The sequence below is a fragment of the Pagrus major genome, chromosome 2 (assembly GCF_040436345.1).
Source record: "Pagrus major chromosome 2, Pma_NU_1.0".
Taxonomy (NCBI): domain Eukaryota; kingdom Metazoa; phylum Chordata; class Actinopteri; order Spariformes; family Sparidae; genus Pagrus; species Pagrus major.
In genome coordinates, this window is record NC_133216.1 from 30,100,945 (window position 1) to 30,113,401 (window position 12,457).

Here is a 12,457-nt window from a genome sequence, read left to right on the forward strand (position 1 = left end):
GATGGAAGATAGAACCTAAATGATGAGAGGTCAAATTGAAAATAAAAAACAGAGCACCCTCCACTTCAAAAATCAGTTAAAAGTCTGTTTTGGGGGGTATGAACTGGTTTTTAATCCATCTCCAAACAGCTTTTCATTGGACTGATCATGTGAGGCTTCACGCACCATGAAATGAGCTCTCTGCTGACTGCTTTAACCAAACTTTCAGCCTCTCTTGCATCATCCTGTTCAAGCTCCATTTTAAGTGATTGCTAGTGTTTTGGAGCTGGTGGGTTTTTGTGTCTGGCCCTCTGGCGCCATCTAGTGTTGAAGGATCTTTTACAAGCTCTTTGTTTCCATGATTTGTAGTTATGAGGTTCTACCAGCAGGTAGCAGCAGTGTATAAGATTGAAACACCTCTTCACAGCTGGGTCTGGACTCTCGAACCTTTTTTGTGGACAGTCAAGTTATGTATTCCTTTATTTATTCTTTACTCTGAAGCAGTTCACCTTCATTTTTTTTTTTTACTTCAGCAGAAAAACGAAGAGCTGTTACTGTCTGTCTCTCCATTGGTGCACATAGATTGAAAGTTAAAGTTAACAAGTTAAAAGTTAAATCCTATTAAATAGTTTTTTTGCCCCTTCCGACATCCCTACCGCACAATAAAACATGAGATTTGACTGACATTGGGACAGCTGTGACTCAGGAGTAATGCAGTAATTGGAAGGTCACTGGTCCGATTCCCCTTGTCTAAGTATCCTTGAGCAAGACACTGAACCCCAAATTGCTCCTGATGAGCAGGTGGGGACCTTGCATGGCAGCCTCTGCCATCAGTGTGTGCATGTGAAAGTGTTGTAAAGTGCTTTGAGCGGTCAGTAGACTGGAAAATCACTATAGAAATGTTCGTCCATTAGTCAAACAAATGTGATAACAGCCCTTAGCGGTAAAGAGAACATTGTGTGCACCACTGTGCCCACAAATAATATGAAGTGCAGGACACACTGTGTGTGTGTGTGTGTAGTATAAAGCCATTGTTTACTTTGTTTCCTACTGTAGAAACTGTACAAGCCCTCACTTGTGTAGCTGCAGGCAGTGTTCAATAAATGAGTTTCTGTGTAGCTCCCTAAAACTCCGTCCTTGTAGATACTGGTTTCATTCCTCTTGGTAACTGTTATCACAAAACATTAATAAAAAACAGGATTTTCTCATTCTTCAGTTGTGAGATGGTTGACAGCAAAGCTGTTGCGCAATGTCTAATCTCTGAATATGTAACCTGGAAACGTTCTCTGAAAAATAACACTACAAGCACCCAGTAACAGTCAAAGTTTATGGGCTTCAGGGGGAAAACAGAGAATGCCTTGTATGTACGTTTCTGGAGTTTAATCAGTGATAATATGAAAAATGCATCATGTTAAAAACTGCTTTTTAGATTTAGATCAGTCATGCCCAAACGTCTCACACCCACTGAACTCATGATAAGTACCTGAGCTATGAGTCACTGACAAAGGACACCAGATTAGTCTTTTTAGTTCAAAGCTGCCTCCTCATCCGACCTGATCTAACCTGTTAATTAACCACTTCATAAGTGGCAGTGATGAGTGCCGATGTGTCATTAAAATTATTTCCCCCCAGTTCAGTTTCACTCACACTCACTAACAATAAGATAGTGTGACAAGTCCACACGGTGTGAGGACAACCTGTCCGTCTGCTCCCTGCCTGTGAGTGATAAATTGGCCAGGGCAGATCTGAGAGAGGCTGATGTTTAACTAAGATAAACTGTAAAAGCACCTGGCACAGTTACCCATGGTCTTGCTTAGAAACCAAAAAGGGAAGTTCCAGAACTTCCTGAATATGGCTGCCAGACTGGAGTATTCAGGATCCTCCTGCTCTGATACATACAGCAGCAATGGTGGAACAGGAAAAGCTAATTCCAGCACCCCTGGTGACGGCTTATAATATCAAACACTTGAAGAAAAGAAAGAGGCAGACAGAGCTGCCGAGCTAACTGCAAAACAGAGAGCAAGATAGCTAAAAAGACATCAACGCTTACAGCAGCTTTAACTGTCCCCGAGCCATGGACCTGTTATTACTGGACACAGCGATGGAGGTGGAGCCCTATTCATTCCTATGAAAGCTACTCAGCTGCGTTTTGAAGCCAAAAAAGCTCGACCTCCCGGCGATAAAAATACCCGTATCTTCCGTGTTGTGCGGCCCATAGAGCGTGCAAACTAGAGACTCCCGCCGACTGAGCCGGCTGACTTCCTGTTTAAAATAATTTAATAGCGCGGCTCAAGACTTTCCAATTTTATTTGACATAATGGCTCAAATTAAGGCAGTCAAACAGGTCCTTTGGCTGGGGTTGTGAGGCTAAAAAAATGTATCTACCATTTTACAGACACTTCTTTCACAATGTTAGCTTGTGGAAAAAAAGTATTATTGGGCCGCAGTGCATCACGTGACGTTGTAATTACTCAGTTTGCCACTACAAAAACTGGCTTCAAACCCGGGCACATTTCCTGGGGGCTTGCCCCGAGCCAAAACCAACTACCTCCCAAATCACAGTACATCTTCTTCTGTTTGTTGTTTTTCTCACGTTGGTTGGCAACCAGCATGGACTGCAGCCACCTGCTGCTCCAGAGTGTGGACCAGAGATGAATTCCTACTAATTGATCCTGTTTAGCCAATCTATCCTTACCGACTGCAGTCACCTCTGTTCTCTGAGTACAAGCTGGTCGCAGATATACTCTGCCTAGATGAAGGAGCAACAGATCTAAAAACTCATTTGTCCCTGCTGCCACTATTTACTAAGTGAATTTCAGTGTGTGAGTGACAATTGTCATTTTTATTCACTGCTGGCTGTAAGATGAAATACCCCCTGGGGATAATAAAGTTTACCTTGACCTTGACCCCTTGACCCAGCCTTATTCTGCTGTAAACCTACCTGTGTTTCTTACTGGTGATTAAACTGTACACAAACCTTCCCCTTGTTTCACTTTCACTCCAAACTATTACCTTGACCTCTGATTTCCTTCATGGGACTTGTACGATTTGTGCTGTCTCCAATGCAATGCTTGTTTTGCTAATTCGTCCACTTCTTTGTGTCCTCTTAGACCTGCATGTGCTGGAACCCACTTACACCCAGTCACCATGACTTGTTGGATGTGTCTGTAATTTACTTGGGGGGGGGGCGACCCGTAGGATCTCTGTCTCTGAAGAACTGACACAGAACGTGTTTCCTGAACGCACTCCCAGGTAATTTGGAGTTCACTTCACTCCAACAACTTTCCTGTCTGGACCTGTATCAGCAACAACCCTGTTGTTTCATGTTCTCAGGTCAGCTTTCCCTCCCCCTGCCCTCTGGAGCTCCAGCAAGTGAAAGTCTGTGTGTGGTGTTGTATGTATCCAGGGCTCCGTTTCTGGGATTACTACTGTTGGGCTCATCTTGATGTCACTGATCATTGTCCTCTGCCTTGCTCCCAGCACTTCTCTAATAGCACTTCTGTGGGGCGTTGATTAACCCAGTAGTTGACCATTATCTGATTCCTTCTAATATCTATTGGCATCTCTCCGGCAAGGACCTGTAGTTTACTGCTCCGCAACACTGTCCCAGCGCTTGAGCTTATACTTAGACTCCTCATGATATTCAGAACCTTCTGACACTTTCAAACTATTTCAATCATATCATCAGTCTATATTAACTTTGCATTGAAAAGTATTCCTAAGAACCTGATTACACTGTTCAGCTTTTTGGATGGCTTCTTGCATCTTCCCGTGACTATGCAAAATATTCCTTCCCCTTTTCCACAGTGCTCCATCATCTGCAAAATGTGATCTGCCTATCTCTGGTTGAATTTGAGAAAACGCTTTGTTGCTCAATATTGAAAAAATGAGTGGGCTTGTTACACTCCCCTCATTTTCTATCCCAACCTTGATAGTTCTACATACCATAAATTCCTTTATCCAACTGAACACTCTCCCTACTATCAGCTTTAACTTCATCAGAGATCCCTCTTTCCACATCATCGCATCCTTTCTCAACATAAAAAAGTAGTTATAATTGTTTCTCTATTAATTTGTGCTTTTCTAATTTCATTTTTTAAACAAATGATAAGACAAAGTAGGAGGAGTAGAACAAATGTCCTCTTTCTCTCCTAAACCCACTTTGAAAATGTGTCAGTAATCTTCTTGTTTCAGTAACAGTTGTTGATCTTACAGATGTTCCATGTAAGGCCTATAGGCCTAGAATTAGAGGGCTTAGATGGATCCTTCTTCTTATAGGCTCTTTCCAAACCCCCCACACTCTGTTATAAAGGCCCAAGAGTTTGCTTGATGCCCCATTACTAAGATGCCTCACCATATCTGGCGATGTATTGCCTGATTTACAAATAGCTCTTTTCATTTTGTCTACTGTAAAGTGAAGGGATAATTGATTGGTTGATCCTCCATAACCCTACTTCTTTCCTGTTTCCCTAAATGTTGTCTCTCTTGTCATTTCTCTTCCTCTTCCTCTTCCTTCCTCAGTCAAATTTCCTGAACCATTTGAACGAATGCTTTTACCATCATTTCCGACACTGTTACTGCTACTTCTCCTTCAGATTCAAAGACTGGATACTCCTTTTGATCACCCCCCATTTTCTTTACCATACCCCCCCAACTTCTCTGACTGGTGTTCTTCCAATCTTATTTCAAAATCCTTGCCAGCTTCTTCTTTCTTCTTGCCTTATTGTTCTCCTCATCACAGCCATGGTTATAATTGTGTGTCCTCTTTATAAGTCTAAAGGTCCTGTTTCTGTCAGGGTGTCCGACCGTCCACCATCAAACAGCTTTCTTTATGATCTTCTCCCTACATTGTGGAACCAATTCTGATGCGGCCGGAAGGATTTTTGACCAAAGATCATTTAATCATCAACTACTGCTAGTTAACTTCTCGCAGTCTGCCAGTCTACAGAGACAGCCCAGTGTTATATAAGGGCCATCTTTCCAGCAGCGACTTCCAGGACTTCAGTGTGTACTGAAGGGAGTCTTCTAAAATACCAAAAAGTCACACTCAAGTAAAAGTAAAAAATAAAAAAATGTGTTAAAATGTGACTTTGGTTAAAGTAAAAGGGTGAAACTGTTTAACTATAATTAATAAATAGTAAATGTATAGTTATTTAAACTAGTGATTAGTTTTTGACTGTTAAACAAATGCAATGTTTTATAAACTATTTAGTAAACAATTGTTTATTGTAAAGTTTAACTGATGTCTATTATTCTTAATAATTACTGTGTAGTTCATCTATAAACGTTATTTGGACGGCCATTATTAAGAGGAATCTGATGTTTATGAACCTCTACAACTGATTAATAAATGCTTTATAAAGTATTTCATGGTTTGTTCACAGTTAAATAACTATTAACTAAAGTTTAATTCATTATTGATTCATCAGGTATTAATGATGGGTATTATAAAGTCTTGCCAGTGAAAGTCAGCCATACAAATAGTATTTTTTGTAAAAGTGTGAAAGTAACTGATATGAAATGTAATTATGTATCAAAAGTACAAGTAAAAGCACATTAAAATGTATTTACATGTATGTATATATTGTACAGTATTACCCACCTGGCCGATATTCAGCATTTTTCTGAAACAAACTCATTTTAAAATGAGCTTCTTTGGCTCTGATGCAGCATGCTGTCTGTAAAGTAACTAGTAACCAAAGTTGGTCATTAAATGTAGTGGAGTGGACGTATAAAGTAGCAGAAAATGGAAATACTCAAGTAAAAAACAAGGACCTCAAAATTGTGCTTAAGTACAGTACTTGAATAAATGTACTTGGTTACATTGCACAGAAGGTGTTACATCTCCACCATGATCATGATCTCTGGAGGGATGTGCTGATGTTTTATTGGTAGATGCAGTGAATCACTGAGTGAATGCCACGTGTTGACTTGTTCAGACGAGTTTAATTCCAGATCAGAAAACGTTTTTGTTTTTTTACTTTAACAGCAGAATCACATTTTATTTCATCATTTCGTGCTACACTGTTCTGTTATAATGTGCTGCTTTTTGTCAGAGGAAACTCAACACAGTCCATGAATGATTGAAGGACCTTGGATCAAAAACTAGCTATCAGATTTTTAATATCTCTCTTTACGTAAGTCATTTCACTGAGTTAGGTAAATATTAACCTGAACTATCAACTGAAGGGACTTTCCAGATGTGTTTTATATCGTTCTTTGCTGCGTGAAGCGCTGTTTTCCTTCTTCACTTCTGATGTAGCCATGTGAACTTATGAACTTGCACCCTTACACTGGGAGTGTGACGACAGAATCCTAACTCTAGCTCCTGGAGAGTGTTTCGTCCCCTCTCACTGTTTGACCACTTATTCATCAGGAGCAGCTGTGCAAGCACTTTGCAGCTTTTTTCCTCGATAATTGTTTGTTTCAGGCCCTCTGAGCTTAAGTCTGGATCCTCTGCACAAGTGGCGGCCAGGACTGACATGTAACTGGCCTGTTTGGTGTGTGCACGACAGAGAGAAAGATAGAGATAGAGTCAGTGTGTGAGAGGTGAAAGTGAAGCCACCCCCCACAGCACGTTTATTTGCTCTGCAGGTTGAGGCGTGTTTCAGGCCCTTTAAGACTTTGCATGTTCACACAGGTCAAGACCAAGCACTGCTGGAGCCAGGCACACACACACACACACACACACACACACACACACACACACACACACACACACACACACACACACACACACTTTCACCCTCACTGGCTGATTATCTGCTGTTACTGCCACTACTATCTACCATCGCATTCCTCCCCTTTGTCTTTGGTGCTTGTCACAGTGCTTCAATAGCAAATTTACATGGAAATGGCATCACACACACACACACACACACACACACACCCACACATCATAATAATTTAATATTATGTTTCTTAACTTTGGCAATAATGTTACTTGAACATTGACGTCAGTACAGCTGATTTGAACTTGAATTTGACAGAAGCCGACTTTGAACGACTTTTCACACAGCTGGCTGTTTAAGTCGGCAGTGTGAGGACAAGCAGGTGAGACAGGAGGCAAATGTTGAAAACGTATTCTTCTTCTCAGAGGCTGTTTGGTCCATTTTCAGTGGCAAAGTGTGCGCAGGGATGACTGACACACATCAGGCAGGGCTGTTTGCATACACTCACCTCTGCCTCTGGGTTGGGTTGCCAGGTACAAGGACACACATCCCACACAGAAACTGAGAAACACCCATTCGATCGTTATAACTATAAAATCGGGATATTAGCAGAAGCAATGACCAACCGGGAGCACAGCGGGAGAAAGGGTTAAAAATAGACAGACTTCTGCTAAAATCACCCTGCCAGCTAAGCAGAACAACAATGCTCCACTGGTTAATGTTACTCAAAAACAATCGTCAGCTAACCACCAGCTAACATAAAGACTGACCTGTAATTCAGAGCAGAGAAAATGAAGACTGGTGTCATCATTGTGTAAAGGATAATGCCCAACGAGGTGTCCATTATCAGGAATCAATGCAAGATGTGGAGGCCCGCCCGTTGGACGGCCTCCATGAAGTTCATTAACTCCGGATTATGGACGGAAGGGTATTATCCGCAGATTCGGTGATCAAAATATTTCCCTGGCAACACCTGAGAGTTTGACTAATAGCTAAAACAATCATTACAATCCAATCAGGTTCACATGTAATGGAAACGTTGTTCACTGCTCCAGTAAATAGGACGGACCTCAGATACGACTTAGCAAAAGGGCATAAACTCCGCTCACCTCATTGAACCCTTTGGCTCAGCTGTTAGCCAGAAAGCTAACATCATGCTAGCAAGATTCAAAGTAAATAACGTTGCGTATGGTCGACAAACAGTAAATATAATTTCACGGCGTGTTAAACAAACTGTGTAATAAAAAGGTTGAGAACAAATGAGTGTGTGTCTGGCTGCAGCCTGCAGTGGAGAGTGGAACCGTGAACAGGATGTGGGAGGATCTCCTCATACAGTGTGTTCAGAGGGACAGCGAGCAGCTGTCAACACATAAAGTCACTTTACCAGCCTTTTAAATCAAACCTTTTTACTCACTCGCCTTTTTATAAGTTGTCCATTACTTGTTATGGACAGTTCAGCCAGTGGACACTCAGTTTACCCACTTTTTCTACAGCCCTGAGTGGAGGCTTCTTGTTGCAGCTTGTGTGTTACAGCGCCACCCTGTGGTGTTCAGAGGATGATGCACTGAGGGACTACACCTCGTGTTGTAAAGAAGATATTTTTTAATGTAATTTATTTGAAGCGTTGAGGTGTCTGCAGCCAGCTGATGCAGATGCCACTCATTGTAGATATACAGGATATAGCGCATTGATTTAGAACAGTAAACAGGCACTTTCACTGGGACTACTTGAGGAGGTCCAGAGGGGTGCCTATATCAAAAATTAATTCACAGCTTCCAGCCAATCAGAATCGAGTATTCATCCAGACCATGGTATAATGTGTTGTATTCAGTGGGAGAAGTAAAGAAATGTAGGGGGTTGTGTCCTTGACACTCTTTTCACGTTTCTATTTTTTGTGTTTTGTCTTTTAACATTTGCATTTAAGTAGGAACATGACATTTCCAGCTGATAACATGTTATACTGTGCATGTACACTGTACACTGTGCACTGTTGCATTATTTTGCTTTAGTTGGATAACATAAACTAAGACAGAGGAAATAATCTTTGGCCCTGATCACAACCATCACATTCAATTCACAACTAAGATTTGAACCACATGTCAACAGTCTCATTAAATTCAACCTCAGAAATATTAACATGCTTAAATCAGCTGTCTGTTATTCATGCCTTTGTATTCTCACACCTTGAATATCCCAGTGAACTTACATCCATCAATCGGTCCTCAGTGGCTCCACATTGTTGCTGCCTTCATTCACTACGACCAATAGTAGGACTCACATTACCCCAATTCTTGCCTCCCTTCATTACCTACCAGTTTAATACAGGATTGCTTTTAAAATTATTTCAATGACTTTTAAGGCCAACCGTTATATTATAGAGCTCCCCTGCCCTGAGTTGAGACAAGCACATCACTGCTTGTAGCTATATTATTATTATTATTATTATTATTATTATTATTATTATTATCATCATCATCATCATCATCATTATCATTATCATTATCATTACTATCATCGGTGTTGTTATCATTATGCAGGGTCTGAATGCAGCACTTTAGTTTTCCATGCCCTCATCAGCTCCTCTGCCCTGACAGAGAGTGTGAAGAAAACAAGTTTTGGGCCCTTGCCAAAGGTTCACCTGTTGGCAAGTCCTGAGCGATGAAACTTCCACCTTTAAATATCACGTCTGTGCTTTCCAGGAGTTACTGAGATTGTTTTTAGTTGAATGTTTGTCCCCAAATGAGTCTGCATTGTCTGTCTCATTTAGCCATGTCTCGAGTACAATCCATATCTAACTCTCGTTTATGATGGCTTTCTAAGTGAATGAACAGAGTCACTGTTCTATACTCTTTAAAACAGGTGACGTGACAGCAGGTCAGCCCTTAGGGACCTCTAGAGGAATGTGTGTGTACTGTAGTGTCGTCTGCAGAGGTGCCCCAGGCAGCTTCTCCTCTTCATACAGTAAGATGCTATCTGACCTGACGTGTTTACTGTTTAAAGACTTAAGACCTGCCTTTTGTCTTCTCTATTGTGCTCTTTTTAAAAAACTAGTCATTATATAATTAGAATGGGAGTGTTGGCCTGTCGTGATGTTTTGATCAGGACCTAATGGGATTCACTTGTGAGGCGTCTGACATGAATCCACTGTTATCGTCTGGGTCAGTAGTGAATCTACAGATGGTGACAGCCGCCTGAGTCCTTGTAGTGAAAGCAGTGGAGATAGATAGTATCAGTGCTGAGACCCAGCCCACAGGCCAAACTGACGAATGAGACTCACATGAGAAATAACTGTTGTCTTCATGGACAGATGGCTCCATCCTTCTCTTTCGCTCCCTTTTTCTTTTCTTTTTTAGCTCTCTCTCTTTCACACACTCTGAGACCAGTATCTGCACTGTAACTGACCTCCTGCACTTCAGTTATTTGATCTCCAGTGTACCTGAGTGAACACCTCATTACTAACAATCACAAGCCTGAGCTCTCCCCTCTTTTTGAAAACCTCTTTGCATCAGTCACAACATTAAGCCACACTTTGCATCACTCACTGCGCCCATTCAAAGTCCAGCAGTGCACCAAAGTGTGGTGACACAGTGCAGGGACGGACGTGTTGGAGCTGCCATGAAGCCTGGTGTGAAGATGTGAGTGTGGGATTTTTCTCTGCTCTGATGAGGAACGTTGCAGGATAGCATGAATGACGTTAGGGTTAGCAGGGTTAACGCTAGGGTTGTTGATTGTATCATCTGAAGTTAAAAGATAAAAAATGTAAGTGTGTGTGTCTGTGTTGGCAGTTGTTTGCTTACTCATCATCTGACAACTAGTTTCAACTGATCATCACTGACAAAGTATGGGACATTTACATACAGTACATACAGTGTGTATATGTGAATATGAAAAACATTCATTCAGGCACTGAAACATGCAGACGTGTCTGAGTTTCTGCTTGTGGTTTTTGTGCGTTGCTGGTCAGTGAAGCTTGAAGTACATGCAGGTGTTTCCCTCCAACCCGGCGAGTACAGGAAGTTTCAGGCTCAACATTAGCACAAGATTGAATTTAGTCTGCAGATTTTTCACAGCTGTTCACTTGATGATGGTGACAACATTTTTCTTGTCTTGAGTAAAGATTTTAGAAGCAGGATGCACTGATAGTCATTTCATAGTCAACTTAATTGATATCCTTAGATGAGAATAAAAATCCTGCAGAAGGAAGGAAAATGCTGACGAGCTGCACAGTTGCAACCTGTTTCACAAGTTGGATTGAACATCAAACTGTCGCTTCTGTTTCGTGTGACTGACTTTGACCACAGCAGGAGAGATCTGACCCGAGGCCGTTACATGTCACTGTTTGAACTGAAGAAGCTCATAACAATCTGTCTTTGCAGTCTGCCTGAACAGAACATAGCATGATGACGATGAGCTGAAAGTATTTCAGAGGCTATGTTAACCCTGATAAGAAGACATGAAGTCAGTCAAATTCAAAGATCTCTGGTAAAAATGTCAGCTGTTAGTCTTCCATAACATACTGGTGAATGCAAATATGATGTTTCGTAAACTGAGTGATGAACATGTGATATAAATCTTAAACTAGTATCTTCCAAATCAATCTAGTTTGTTTTCTGTGTTGTGGTTAAAAATGTAACAAAATGCTTCTAGAAAAGCTTACCAACCCCTGATTTTAGTAAAATTATGAATGCAGGACTTTTACTTGGAGGAGTATTTCTAAACTTCACTGAAGAACAAGATCTGAGTTCTTCTTCCACCACTGTCTGAAGTTAGCTGTCTTAAAAGCCTCTTTCCGGTTCTCGGAAAGAGGAAGTTAACCACAATAAAATGACTGGAAACACAACACCCCACTCGATCTAAACACACTCTGCAAGATTTCTTTTTAGATGTTTCATGCTAAATATGCAACTTGTTGAAGCACCTTTTTATACAGTGTATGGAAATTAGGCAAACAATACATTTATATAGACAAAATACAGATTCAGTGAAAGGACTTTTATTTTATTTTTCTGACTGTTGAGCTAAAATCGTGAAAGCTGATTGCCTCTGCAGGCCAACAAACACAAACAGATGATCTTAAATCCTTCTGTTGTTTCAGAAATCAGTAACAGTGGTGTCTTTTTGGTCATTTTAGCCTTAAGCTAAAGGATCGGCTGTGCTGTTGTGTGAGAGTCACACATCAACCTTTACAATAATGATACATAACAGAAAGGTCATGAAGCTTTTACTGTTAAAAAGCAGATTGTGACAAGCAGGACTGGATTAAGCCTGTCTGGCCTGGGGCTCAGTAAAAAGTGTGAGGGGTGCATAATGTTAGAGTGAAAATACACTGTGCTTTCTGTCCTTGTGGTTCTGTGTGTGTGCACGTTTGTTTTTTATTACTCTCTTCTTAACTACCTTTGTGTGCCATTGCCTACAAGAGTAACACTATTACTTTTATTATTATTTCAAAGAGTATGCATAGATTTATCTAAACACTGACAATGTACTGAAGACTGCCTAGAAGTGGTGTGACTCAGTATATAGCTAACCTTACATTGTTTTTGCTGGTTTTTGCAATGTACTCCTGCATTTTGACGTATTTCAATATTGCATTTGATGACATATGAAGCCTATAATGTAACTAAAGTCCAGCAGTGAAGTTGCTGCAGTTGGTACTGCTCCTCTGATATCAGTGCAGGAGCACGGGTTGCTAATGTTATCTTATGATGCAACGTTAGTGGCCAGTGGTTCATTAGCAGTGTTCTTTTGTATCTGATGACTGGATTGGTAAATTACATCATGATAATACCAGAGTTGCCACAGTAACA